The following is a 12358-nucleotide window of genomic DNA, read 5'->3' as shown; positions in this document are numbered from 1 at the left end:
AAGCACAACTTTTTTCAACATTGATAATAATAAGAAATGTTTTTGAGCAACAAATCAACATATTAAAATTGTTTCTGAAGGATCATATAACACTGCTGACTCGCAATTCTTAGAAATGAAGTCAGCATTGTGACAAAAAACCTGCAATTCTGAATCCAAACATGAAACACAAACATGTGAATGTCTAAGGCAATGAACACACCGGGAAACTTACACAGTGCTGTGACAGCTGCTCTGTGTCAATGCATATAACAACCTTGCTTTCTTGGAAATGTAATGAGATATTAGCTGAGTGGACAGGTTGAACATCTTCAGACTGCTCGAGAAGCCTATTAAAGCAAATGAAGCATAGAAAAGGAAGTGATGGGTAACAGGAGGGGAGGTATAAAAAGCACAGAGGAAGTCTTTAAATCCACATTATGGGGCCCAGTTCGTTCACCCTGGGAGGTGGCGATAACAGGCCATATGCTGACACAGTTCAACAGGAAGATTTACAGTATTTTTATGACCTATCCAAAAGTTTAGGTTAAGTAAGGTTTTTTCATTTTAAGATTTGGTGCTCACAAAACATTTTTTTTATTATCATCAATGTTAAATATAGCCATACTGATATAACTAATTAATTTGTGTAAAAGATGATACATGTTTTTCATTATTCTTCGATTAATATATAGATTATTTGTTATTTAAATGCACACACATATACTGTATGCATGTTAAATGGTATTAATTCTTAATAGGTAATGCTTCAGAAATTAATAAGATTCATAATACAAAAATATTATCTTGAAAATTACACAATGCAAAATATATAGTAGTTTGGTCATATGGTGTATGTGTCAACTTTGAAAACACTTGCATGTATCAGCTATATGAATATAAGAAAACGTACTGTTACTTATGTAACCTCGGTTCGCTGAGATACAGGGACGAGTACTGCATCGCTACACACTATGGGGAAAAACTCCTTTTTATTAGATTAATACATTCTTCATTTTTTTTATATCATTTTCACCAAAAGCTTAATTTTGACCAAAAATTTAAATCGTCATCAAATTAAAAATAATATAGTTCCCTTTCAATAGAAAGTAGAAAGTCTTTACAATCACGCAGTGTAAATCACGCAGTGACCATTGGTTCTTTCAGTAAAAAAAATAAAAAATAAACTAATGGCTCTGCAGGGGAGTTGCAGGAGCCTATGGCGACAAAGCCCGCCAGATTGGGCAGGGCCATCTGGCTATATAAGCGGGCATTTAGCCATAGGATCTCAGGTAAATTCGACTGCAGCGACAACACTGCGTTATGCAGTATCATGACACGGCAAGGAACACCTTACTCGTTCCTGTATCTCAGGGAACTGAGGTTATGTAAGTAACCAAGTATGTTTCTTTTCGATACTTCACTTGTACTGCATCGCTAGATGCTATGGGGAACCAATACAATCCCGTCGTGTCATGAAAAAGGAACGACAGACATGAACTGGCCTTGAGCATAAAAGGTTAAGAGGGACCAATTATATGCAAAGTGAACTCTGCAGGTGGCAAAAGGCTGAACTCACTGAGGTCAGCCCAGTTTTGGATAAACGTTTCAATGGTTTTGTATAGCCTCAGCACTACTGAAAGGGCCAAGAGTGTACCTGAAAAAAAAAAAAACAGGCATAGCCAAACGCATACAAAAAGTTGTTCCGACCGCCTGAATGGGGCAGAGCCGTCATTGTTAATTTTCAGCGCCTTAACCAGGCAGAGAAAGTTAAACTTCAGGAAGCACAGAGAAAGTAATAACCTGAGCTCTAAATGGGTTGTAGAGCACCTTACCCATGTCTTGGTTTTAGGATAACTTTTGAGTTGTTAGGCGCAAACTCAAGACAGGCAAGACTTACTGAGAGAGACTTTCACAACCAATGCTAAAGCCAGTAGCAGAGTGGTTTTCAAAGACAGGGTTTCCAAGTCTGCAGACTGTAGTGGCTCAAAGTGAGAGCCCTTGAAGGCTCACAGGACCGTAGGCAGGTCCCACACTGGAACTGTGCGGGGCCGGGGCAGACTGAGCCCCTGGGTCATCTTAGGAAACGGACAACTAAGTTGTTCTGGCCCACAGACTGTCTGGCTATAAGAGCATGGGAAGCTGCTATAGCTGCCACATAGACCTTGAGTGTGAAAGGGGAGTGGCCCTTGTCCAACAGCTCTTGTAGGTAGGACAAAGTCACCAATATATCACATGAATCTGGGTCTTCGTCACAGGTTGTGCACCAGGCAGAAAATACCGACCACTTAAGAGGAAAACAGCATCTGGTAGATGGTGCTCTAGCCTGAGATAGTATTCATGATGCTCTCAGGGTGATCTACTATTTCCTCCAGAGGTGCAGAGCCCACAGCTTGAGCTGGGGGTCCCAAATCATCCTGTTCGCCTGAGAGAGAAGGTCCTGCCTCAGGGGAATGGGCCAAGGGGCTAATGTCAGCAGATGAAACGGCTCTGAAACCCAAATGCAAAATTTGAGGTTATGCATTGTATGGCCAGTGCAAGTTCTGGTGCTACTATCACCCTCATGTGGATTGAGTCGAAAAATGTTACTAGAAATGAAGTTCGTTAGCTGGGAGACAGACCAGACCAAGGCACTCTAAGTGGCTGAGGAGAAGGGACCTGTGGGATATTAGCTTGGGCTCTGACTGGGCTGAGATGAGCCATTCATTGAGGTAATTTAGAATGCGGACACCCATCTGCCTCAGAGGGGAGACAGCTGTGTCCATGCACTTCGTAAAAGTGCGAGGAGCCAGGAACAGTCCAAAGGGCAGGACCGTATACTGATATACCACTCCCTTAAAGGCGAATCTCAAGAATCTACCTGGATGTGGAAGAAACATCTTTCAGATCCAAAGAAAAGAACCAGTCCTCTGGGAGTATATGCGAGAGGATCTGGACTTGTCTATGACTTGGAGGAGTTTGGCCTGAAAGACATGGAGTAAGGCCATGGAGAGCAGAACTGAGGCTGCCTGCCCGGCAGAGGAGTACGCTCATCCAACGAGGGCAGATGTTGTTCTGCAGGGCTTAGAGGGGTGAGCGACCTTCGCTTTCCATCCAATGCCAGTGGGTGGGCAGAGATGCGCAGCTACTGACTCATCAAGAGGAGCCAGTTTTTCGTAGCCTCTTTCCTCAGTGCCATCCACTGAGGAGAGCACAGAAGATGACATCTCCTCTGATGCTATTATTGACATGCTGTCATCAAATAACTCATCCTCCATCACAACGAACAAGACCACATCACCCGCATCCACCGAGGGACGCTGGTCTGAGAGCTCAAAGAAGAAGGGAGAATCCTCTCTGCTTGGCGAGGGCGAGGCACACAGGATCTGGGCCGGTGTGAGCTTGCTCGTAGCCGAGCGCTTAGTAGTCTTGTCCCGCAGAAAACAGGAGGGTGCGAGGGGCGGAGAGATGGGACTCATGTTCACGCAGTGTGAACACTCCATCTCGGTCAGAGCAGCTTCTTCATGGGGCTTGCCCACACAGGAAACGCAATCCGATGCTGCGTTTTCACCGAAATTACCCGGAACATTTGTACCAGGAACTTTTTTCCCCAGGAACTTTTCCCCCCCCAGACCTGTTGCTTTCTGCATTTCCACCGCGGTGTAAAGTACCAGGAAGATTAGGCAAATAGACTGGTGACGTAGGTCTGCGCGCGTTTCAAAGTACGCTGATTTTGGATGTGCATCCTCGGTAGTTCAGACTTTGCGCATTCGACTCGGGAGTGTGATGTCTGCTACGATGCGAATCCGGTAATTCTGCAAACAGCAGCGTACTTGATAACTTCAGTCAGCTGACCATGGCTACTGGAATTTTCCTCTCTGTATATTTACAATAAAACGAAATAGGATATCAAATACCACTGCCTCCTTTCATTTTCATTTAAACATAATAACAGCTGCAGAAATGTACTTAGTTCAGGGATATGTGTATATACAGCCATTACAATGAAACAAAGTATTATATAAATTTGCCTTTTTTATTTTTATTTTAACATAAAGATAAATTGAATACAGACCAAAGATAACCTGTTAGATTTACCCAAAACAAATTATATTTAATGTTTAACCACTAAACCACTAACCACTTTGGGGGAAGTCGTGGCCTAATGGTTAGAGGGTTGGACTCCCAATTGAAGGGTTGTGGGTTCTAGTCTCGGGCCGGACGGAATTGTGGGTGGGGGGAGTGCATGTACAGTTCTCTCTCCACCTTCAATACCATGACTTAGGTGCCCTTGAGCAAGGCATCGAACCCCCAACTGCTCCCCGGGCGCCGCAGCATAAATGGCTACCCACTGCTCCGGGTGTGTGCTCACAGTGTGTGTGTGCATTTCGGATGGGTTAAATGCAGAGCACAAATTCTGAGTATGGGTCACCATACTTGGCTGAATGTCACTTCACTCACTTCACTAAAGAGACATCAGAGCCAGCGGCACATATCAGAAGGTCTAGCCTTCTGAACTCCTGTTGATCGCGTGGAGCTCAGCGTCTCTGAGATCGGCGAAACACATTTTTAAATAGGTGCTGTCTTTATAAATAAACCACATATTTGAGTTTTAAACAAATACATTCTCGCCTGAAATACTTTTAAAATTACATTTCACGACACAATAACAGTAATATTTTGAAAATAATCAGAATAAATGGTGTTTGAACTCAACCAATGCTGCGTGAACTCAACTAATCAGGATGTTTAGCGCCCCCGAAAGCTCCGGAACTTTGAAAAAGTACTACCTCGCCAGCAGGGACTTTCTGAGGGGCATTTTTTACCCGGAACTTTATTTAGTTCCTGGTTCCTGCTGTGGAAACACACCGAGTACCAGGCCAAAGTTCCTAGTTCCTGGGTAAAGTTCCTGCGGTGGAAACGAGGCATGAGTGGCCATCGACAGCATGCAATGCAATCCTGATGACGTGGCATGTGCAGCAACACTGCTGCTCTTTTAGAATGCAAAAATTAGCGAACCAATGGCCGTGCAGTTACACTGTGTGATTGTAAAAGTGAAAGTGAAAAAGTGAAAGTGAAAAAGTGAAAGTGAAGTGACATTCAACCAAGTATGGTGACCCATACTCAGAATTTGTGCTCTGCATTTAACCCATCCGAAATGCGCACACACACAGAGCAGTGAACACACACACACACACACACACACACACACACACACACACACACACACACACACACACACACACACACACACACACACACACACACACACACACACACACACACACACACACACACCCGGAGCAGTGGGCAGCCATTTATGCTGCGGCGCCCGGGGAGCAGTTGGGGGTTCGATGCCTTGCTCAAGGGCACCTAAGTCATGGTATTGAAGGTGGAGAGAGAGCTGTTCATGCACTCCCCCCACCCACAATTCCGTCCGGCCCGAGACTAGGACCCACAACCCTTCGATTGGGAGTCCAACCCTCTAACCATTAGGCCACGACTTCCCTTCCCTTCAAAAGCTTCAGTCCTCCGAGAAAAAGAAGTCTTCACATAGCATCTAGTTCAAAAGAAAACTATATTATTGTTATTTTGATGACAATTTAGGAAATTTATTAAAATTAAGCTTTTGGTGAAAATGGTATAAAAAGTTTAAAATTTACTAATCTAATATGGATATAAAAAGCTTTCTAAAAGAAAAGAAAAAAATCTTTTCATCATAGTCATAAAGATGTGGATCAGTCTGATGTTTTAGCAGGCAGTTTTTGTTTAGATAAAAGTAAATAATAATATTAATAATAATGATAATAATAATTACATTGCTTTGTTATAATTACAAGCCAGCTAGTTATACCTGCTGTAATCAGACTGAAAACTGTCACCAATTCTGTCAATCATCAAGCTTGGTTCCCTGAGCAGTCGCATGCCTGAGCAATCAGTGGAGAGAAGGGCCCTCGCACCGCCGTCCAAGCATTAACACACAGATATAAAGTAACCTGTGGGGACAGTCACCATGGAAACTTGCCTCATTACGCCAAAACCAAGAAATATAAAGCGAGTGAGGGACACGCACCTGCCATTTCACAACACAACTTTGCCAGAGTTCCATTTTGTACAGTTAAGAAAGAACTAAGGAGAAATACTCTTTGTTTAGGTGCGGTCAAAACTTAACCAAACAGTTTAAATGGATTAGATACAAGTGGACATTTTGTGAAGAGTACAAACCCTCATCTTCAATATTACATATTTAACTGTATGTGAGGAGCCCTGGACACAACATTCAGATGGAGTGAAGAGTTAGGCCTGGATTGCACCTTGGAAAAAAGGTCAAGAAATGGAGTCTAATGCAGTTCCTTGAGGCACCTATTTTTATATTTAACTAACCTTGGCTGGGAGTATAAGTGCACTATGGGGAATAGCAACTCCAGGCCAAGGATTTGCCAAGTTGCACCATCTCATTGTCAACCAATGGCAAATGAGCCTTCTCTGTTCCCATCTTCATCAAAGATGATCACTGCTGTTAAAGATGCAGAGATGCAAGAGAAAGGGATTGTGGTACAGAGGAAGACCAACCATCTGCCTCCTTTGACAGGAAAACACAAAATACCTAATTCTGTTCATTTAAAACCAGGTGAGTACTGTGATCATAAGACTTTACATTTGGCATTTTGACTTTTGAATTTCAGCAAAATAGAGCATCAACTATAAAGTCTACTTATGACATTGTTAAAGAGCCAGTAAGATGAAAGTTCTAAGCTTCCTATCACTGTTTATAAGTCCTGTACATTAGGTTTAAATCCATCCAAGGTTAAAAAACATTGTCATTTTGTCAAAATATCATTTTAAAATTACCTAAATTCTCAGAGATCCCCAAACGGTTCGCGCGAAGCTGTTCAAAAGATTCAGTTTCCTTAAACCCCACCTTTCGGTTGCATACTGTGTTCTGATTGGTCAACTGACAGTTTTGATTGGTTGTTCCGCACACAACTTCATTGTAAACAATGCGTTAGCATCTGTTTGGGGTGAATTATGTCTTATTCCTCTCACCGCGAAGCAAACAGTAAAATAAAAAACTTGAACAGTCTTGCTGCTTTTTCTTCTATGTGTGCGTATTCAAGCCGCGCGCTTCATTTTGAATCTGAATAGCGCGTTCAGCGCAGGGGCGTGGTCACATTAAATATAATGAAGGGAGACATGAAAAACAGACATCGCGTTGTTTTCATATGGATTACTATATCACAGAATATCTGTTTTCGGCAGCACTTGTTTAGTTTTAAAGTAGACATGTTAAACTTTCTATAGATATCTCTCTCGTGTCTCTTCGTTGAGTATTCACGGAGTTACACTTCATTTTAATGACGTGTGTGTAAATGAAGATCAGCGCAGACAGGCTGCAGACAGCACACATACTGATAAGGCGCTCGGGAGAAAACAAACACATAACTTCATAATCATACTTCGCGTTGTGATTCCGAGATGCTTGTTGGTCTAAATAAAGTTGGTAATGAACCCTTTGTTAAAGTTGGTAATGAAGGGCTTTGTTGTACTGCTCTGGTATTGTGGTAAAAATGAATTTTAGCCATTGGTTCTTCTGATCTTCATTCTTTGGCAGTAAAAATAAAACAAACATGCCTTTACAATTAAAAACACACCGTCTCCTCGACATGATGCTCTCACACCAACCAGAGCGTCTGTGTGGGGGGTGGGGCAGGTCAGAGTTCTGTTTCTCCCAACACGGTAGGCGGAGATTATTATGCAAAGTGCTCCTAGTGACGTACATAGAGATGGGCAAAAGATTTGAAATCTATAAGGACTCGTTTCAGCGATTCAGAGTCGACTCCTTACTTTAGAAGCCAATAACTTTATAAATCGTGTACTTTTTGGTTTAATTATTTGCACATTGTTTACACTGATGGACAGCTACATCATACACTGTAATAAAGGTAATTTTTGATTTCCCATCTGTGTGGCTCTTTAAAGCTGCGGTAGGGAATTTTTGACGCTCTAGCAGTTAATAAACAGAACTGCTTGCGTCTTGTGGAAGAACATTATAGCCGGAACTATTTCTCTCTGTTTATGTATATGAAGAATCACAAAGGTACTGGGTTACTCCGCCGCGGTACCCCCGAAGCAATCTAAAATAGTTAGAATATAAACACTTATTATAGGTGCACCCTAGTGATTCAGGACAAGCCAAAAACACGGTTTGGAAAATGGATTCATGGTGTACTCTCTTATTATGTTCATTTTTCTACATTTTGAACACAAACAAAGTTACGGACCGCAGCTCTGATTGGTTGTTTCTTACCGGGAGCGATGGAGTTTCTGCAAATGGCAATAGGACCACTGGGAGGAGCCAGAGGAGCTTGATTTTTTCACAGATTATCTGTCTCATATTCTACTGTCAGGACATAATGACAGGTTTAATAAATATGTAAAAAATATTTTTTTACAAAAGTTCCCTTCAGCACCTTTAACTGAAAGTTCTATAAGACTGAGTTCAGGTTAGTATATTATTTGCACTTATAGGTTAGGGTAATATGGTAGTATGTTATCCTGAATTCATCTTGGGTGGGGTAATCTTTTTAATGTTTGACCAATGGCAGATGGTGGAAGCTTTCAGAAAACCCGTTTAGAAGTTACATTTTTACAGTGCAGTTCCTTTTGGTGCTATAGTGGAATACATTTTATACACTTAAGTTTAAAAAAAAAATCTTTTTTTAACCACATACAGTACCATGGTCGTGTGCCTTGTTTTTTTATGATTTGAGTTGTGAGTTGTGATGTCACCCACAGGATCTCAGAGTGTCTGTGATAAAACTGGTCACAGCATTATTAAGTCTCACCCACCACAACCAGAAAAGGTCTGAACATACTGTATAGTTACTTTCAAGTCATTTATTTTCATTTTTTATTCTATTTATGAGCATTCAACTCACAGGGATGGCTATAAATGACCCCTGCTATTGGGGCTGAGGTGAATCCTGTCAAACATGCATGCATGACATACAAATCTGCAGAATCTCAGGTCTTTCAATGTTCTTCCATTTTTGTTTGAAAGAATTAATTAATTGTAAAGTTGTTTTTAAGGAGGGTAAATCCAAGAGCAGACAATATCCTACCTGTTAATGAACATCATACATTTTGTTCTTGTCAGGACAGGGAGTGGAGAGATGGGCCTGTCCACTGCTGTTCCAATCCCATCCTGGGAAGGTACTGTGGCACAAGCAAAACACTACAGGTATACAACTCTTTTCAGGGTGGACATATAAAAAGTAAAACATACATTAAACCAAATACATTCAATTCAAATTCATTGATGGGAAAGTGCTGTAAGGTTTGAAGATATGTAAGGGATAATGTACAGCAGAGGTTCTCAACTCGGGCCTTCGAGATCCACTTTAATTCAGAGTGTCTGTGACAACTCAGGAACGGAGAGTTTGTGATGGTGTTTCAAGACTAAAAGATGTATTTAAAGAGGGAAAAGACTGACAGCTGGTGAGCACTGAGCCTTGCCCTGTGGTCCCACTAGATCTGATTACGGTGTTGTTGGAGTGGAAAGTATGCTGGGGTGCAGCAGTGTTACCTTCAACTCTGAGTTCCATCATCAGGGTGGAAAATACCAGTGCCGTCGACACTGAGAGAGATCTTTACCTGCACGTTCTCAACCCAACCTTTCCAGTCAATTTTAATTGTATATTTGCATTTCTGAATCCATATCTCAGTCTCTCAATCTTTAAACCAAATCTGAGACCCTTTTTATTGGGGCTTCAAGAAGTGTCATGACAAGATTTTAGCAACTACTTAAAAAGGCACTTGGAATTACATTAAAACATTGAGGCTATTTTTAGGTAGATCACTCAAGCGTTCTTGACCTTCGCAGGGACACATGAAAGGTCTCCTGCTGGCACAGACGATGCTCAGTCGCCAAGCAACCAAGAAGCGGCAAGCTCAGCAGAGGTGCTTTAGGGAAAGTCGAGGGAAACAGAAGAGGGTATACACCTCTTATCGTGAGTCCCTCAGTGCAATCGTTTTACCAATTGTAGAATTGCCCTTATGGTCCTTTCAATTCTGGTTGAGTACTTAACCTCACTGTTTTATTTGACAGTGAAAGGAGATGAGATGGGAGGACAGAGGGTTCGGCTTGTGTCCAGGCCAATGCAACAAAACATCTTCTGGGATGAGTCTGAAGGACAGATTCTGGATGTAAGGGAGCTGCTGCAGCCAAGTCCACAGTTGACAGACCAAAACATGGGAGACACAATGAGTGACAAACCACTAATGGAAAATGAAATCCCGCCAGTGGTAGAAGACCAGAAATGTATAAGTCTGGGAAAGGAATGTTGTCATAAGAACTCCCTGAACTCTCCAAATAGTAGAACAGATCTGTACAGTGGTTTGAGCGAAACTGTGCAAAGGCCTTGTAATGCAAGCGTGAAGTTACCTTGACATTCTGAAAACGAGTATGGACATTACTCTGGTTCATTCTGGAAAATTTTATCTACACGAAGAATGAGAAATTAACAAGAGGCCTTTGTTACAGGCAGACTCTGAAAAGCACAGTTAGTCTGAGAGGATGCGAGCACAAGTGTACATTAAATGATTATTCAATCTAATTTGTACTGCATCTGTGGTATGTTGTCAATTACTCAGAAACCATTAACTCAACCTTCAGCTCATAAGTGAGGGGGAATGTGATTACAGTAGTACACATCTAGTGCAACTACTACAACTTCTACCAAACAAGCAGGTCATAATGGTTTATAATTCCTGTGGAGTCTGCAGAATTTAGGTGCAAGTCAACAGTACTTAACAGATAAACTTTGATCCTTCCATTTCTTGCCAGGTGTAAATTGGAGCAATTTAATCTGGAATAGTTCTTCCACAATAGTGAAAGCGTAATGGTTAACAACCTGGGCTGCTGAAGACTGGTTGCGACATCAATCCCGATTTTACAAATTTGTACTGTGGTGATGCTAAAGCCTATTTGTGCATCTTGGACTGCAGGGAAACAGTCTGGATGCATGTCCAGTCCATCGCAGGGCTAACAAACACTCATAAATGAGCGGCAATTTCACCTGTCCCGCATGTCTTGAGATTGTGGAGAAATATGAAGCACCTGGAGGAATCCCACACCAACATGGGGAGAACAAACTTGACAAAGAATGTCCTCCTGACTGAAAAGTCTCAAACTTAGGGACCTTTTAGGTGTGAAATGACAATACTACAATCCCAAGAACCAGTTTCCCTTAAGTCGCCAGATCATAATCCCCCTGCAACCAAATGACAACCCCCCAGCAAATCCATTTCCTCCCATTATTTTGGGAGGAAAGGTGTCCCAATGACATTCAATGATAATTTTATATCCTGCAGGAATTGGTCTTTTTTAATTAGGCAAAAAAAGTAATAATAATAAACTTTTTGTTGTCCTATCCATCAACTAGGCATCAATTGCTCACCAATGGTTCCTCAGCCTAAAGCCACATTTTTATTTTTATTTTTGGATGAACTATCCAAGTGTGAAATTAATTGACGTGATGGCAAGTATGGTGTCCCATACTCAGAATTTATGCTCTGCATTTAACCCATCCAAGAGCACACACACAGACTTGGAGCAGTGGGCAGTCATTTTTGCTGCTGCCTAGCTCAAGGGTCTCACCTCAGTCCTGCACTCCCCCCACCTACAATCCCTGCTGGTACTGAGACACAAGCTTTGGGTTACAACTCTGACTCTCTAACCATTAGGCCACGACTGCCCAGACAGATATGTTAAAAGTAATTCCACAATGCTTTCCCCACCAGCCTAATCATAGGGAGATTTGCACTTTTTCAATAAAGCCATCAGGAAAAACAAAGAATTAAGTGGCTAATAATCAAACAACTTCTGAAAGCTTAATGTAAACCAACCTTAAACTAGTATAAAACAATTGTTAAACACTATGTGGTATGGTTATGTAAAACAAATGGTGTCTAAAGACCTTAAAATCAGAACATGCTAATTATTATGCTGCATTGGCAATTTGACTGTAAAACAGGATTGGATCTAGTCTGAGGAATAAAATAAATAAATAAAACCTTATGTAAATTGGTCTTGTGCAATTATCATGTTAAAATAAACATTGTGGTGGTTTTGAGTACAGCTGCCTCCTCTTAACAAAAAATGAATTTTAACAGATTTAAATTAGTGTACTTATACAAATTAACATCCATGGATAATCAAGTACCACTGATGAGGTAAAAAAAATAAAACTTCACGTCACTTTTGCTGCAATGGCCTTTTTCTTTCCTTTTTTTTTTTAAAGCAAGCATGTTTAAAGTTCACGTTTTTAATTGTTGCACTACTAGCAGCATCAAAGCTAACTTTAAAAGTGACTATGCAAAAAAGTTCCTGACAATTCCC

General features: G+C 41.3%; 1 long non-coding RNA gene across 1 annotated transcript; it reads left to right on the top strand.

The window, feature by feature from the left end:
* The first annotated feature begins 3387 nt into the window (after positions 1 to 3387).
* LOC128031339 (uncharacterized) lies at positions 3388 to 10944 on the top strand. The gene is made up of 3 exons (XR_008188077.1): positions 3388 to 6589; positions 9116 to 9199; positions 9842 to 10944. It is a non-coding gene; the product is annotated as an uncharacterized LOC128031339 (long non-coding RNA).
* The last annotated feature ends 1414 nt before the right edge of the window (positions 10945 to 12358 follow it).

Source organism: Carassius gibelio, chromosome A17 (genome assembly GCF_023724105.1).
Source record: "Carassius gibelio isolate Cgi1373 ecotype wild population from Czech Republic chromosome A17, carGib1.2-hapl.c, whole genome shotgun sequence".
NCBI classification, from domain to species: Eukaryota; Metazoa; Chordata; class Actinopteri; order Cypriniformes; family Cyprinidae; genus Carassius; species Carassius gibelio.
This window is presented reverse-complemented; position numbering and strand designations above follow the sequence as displayed.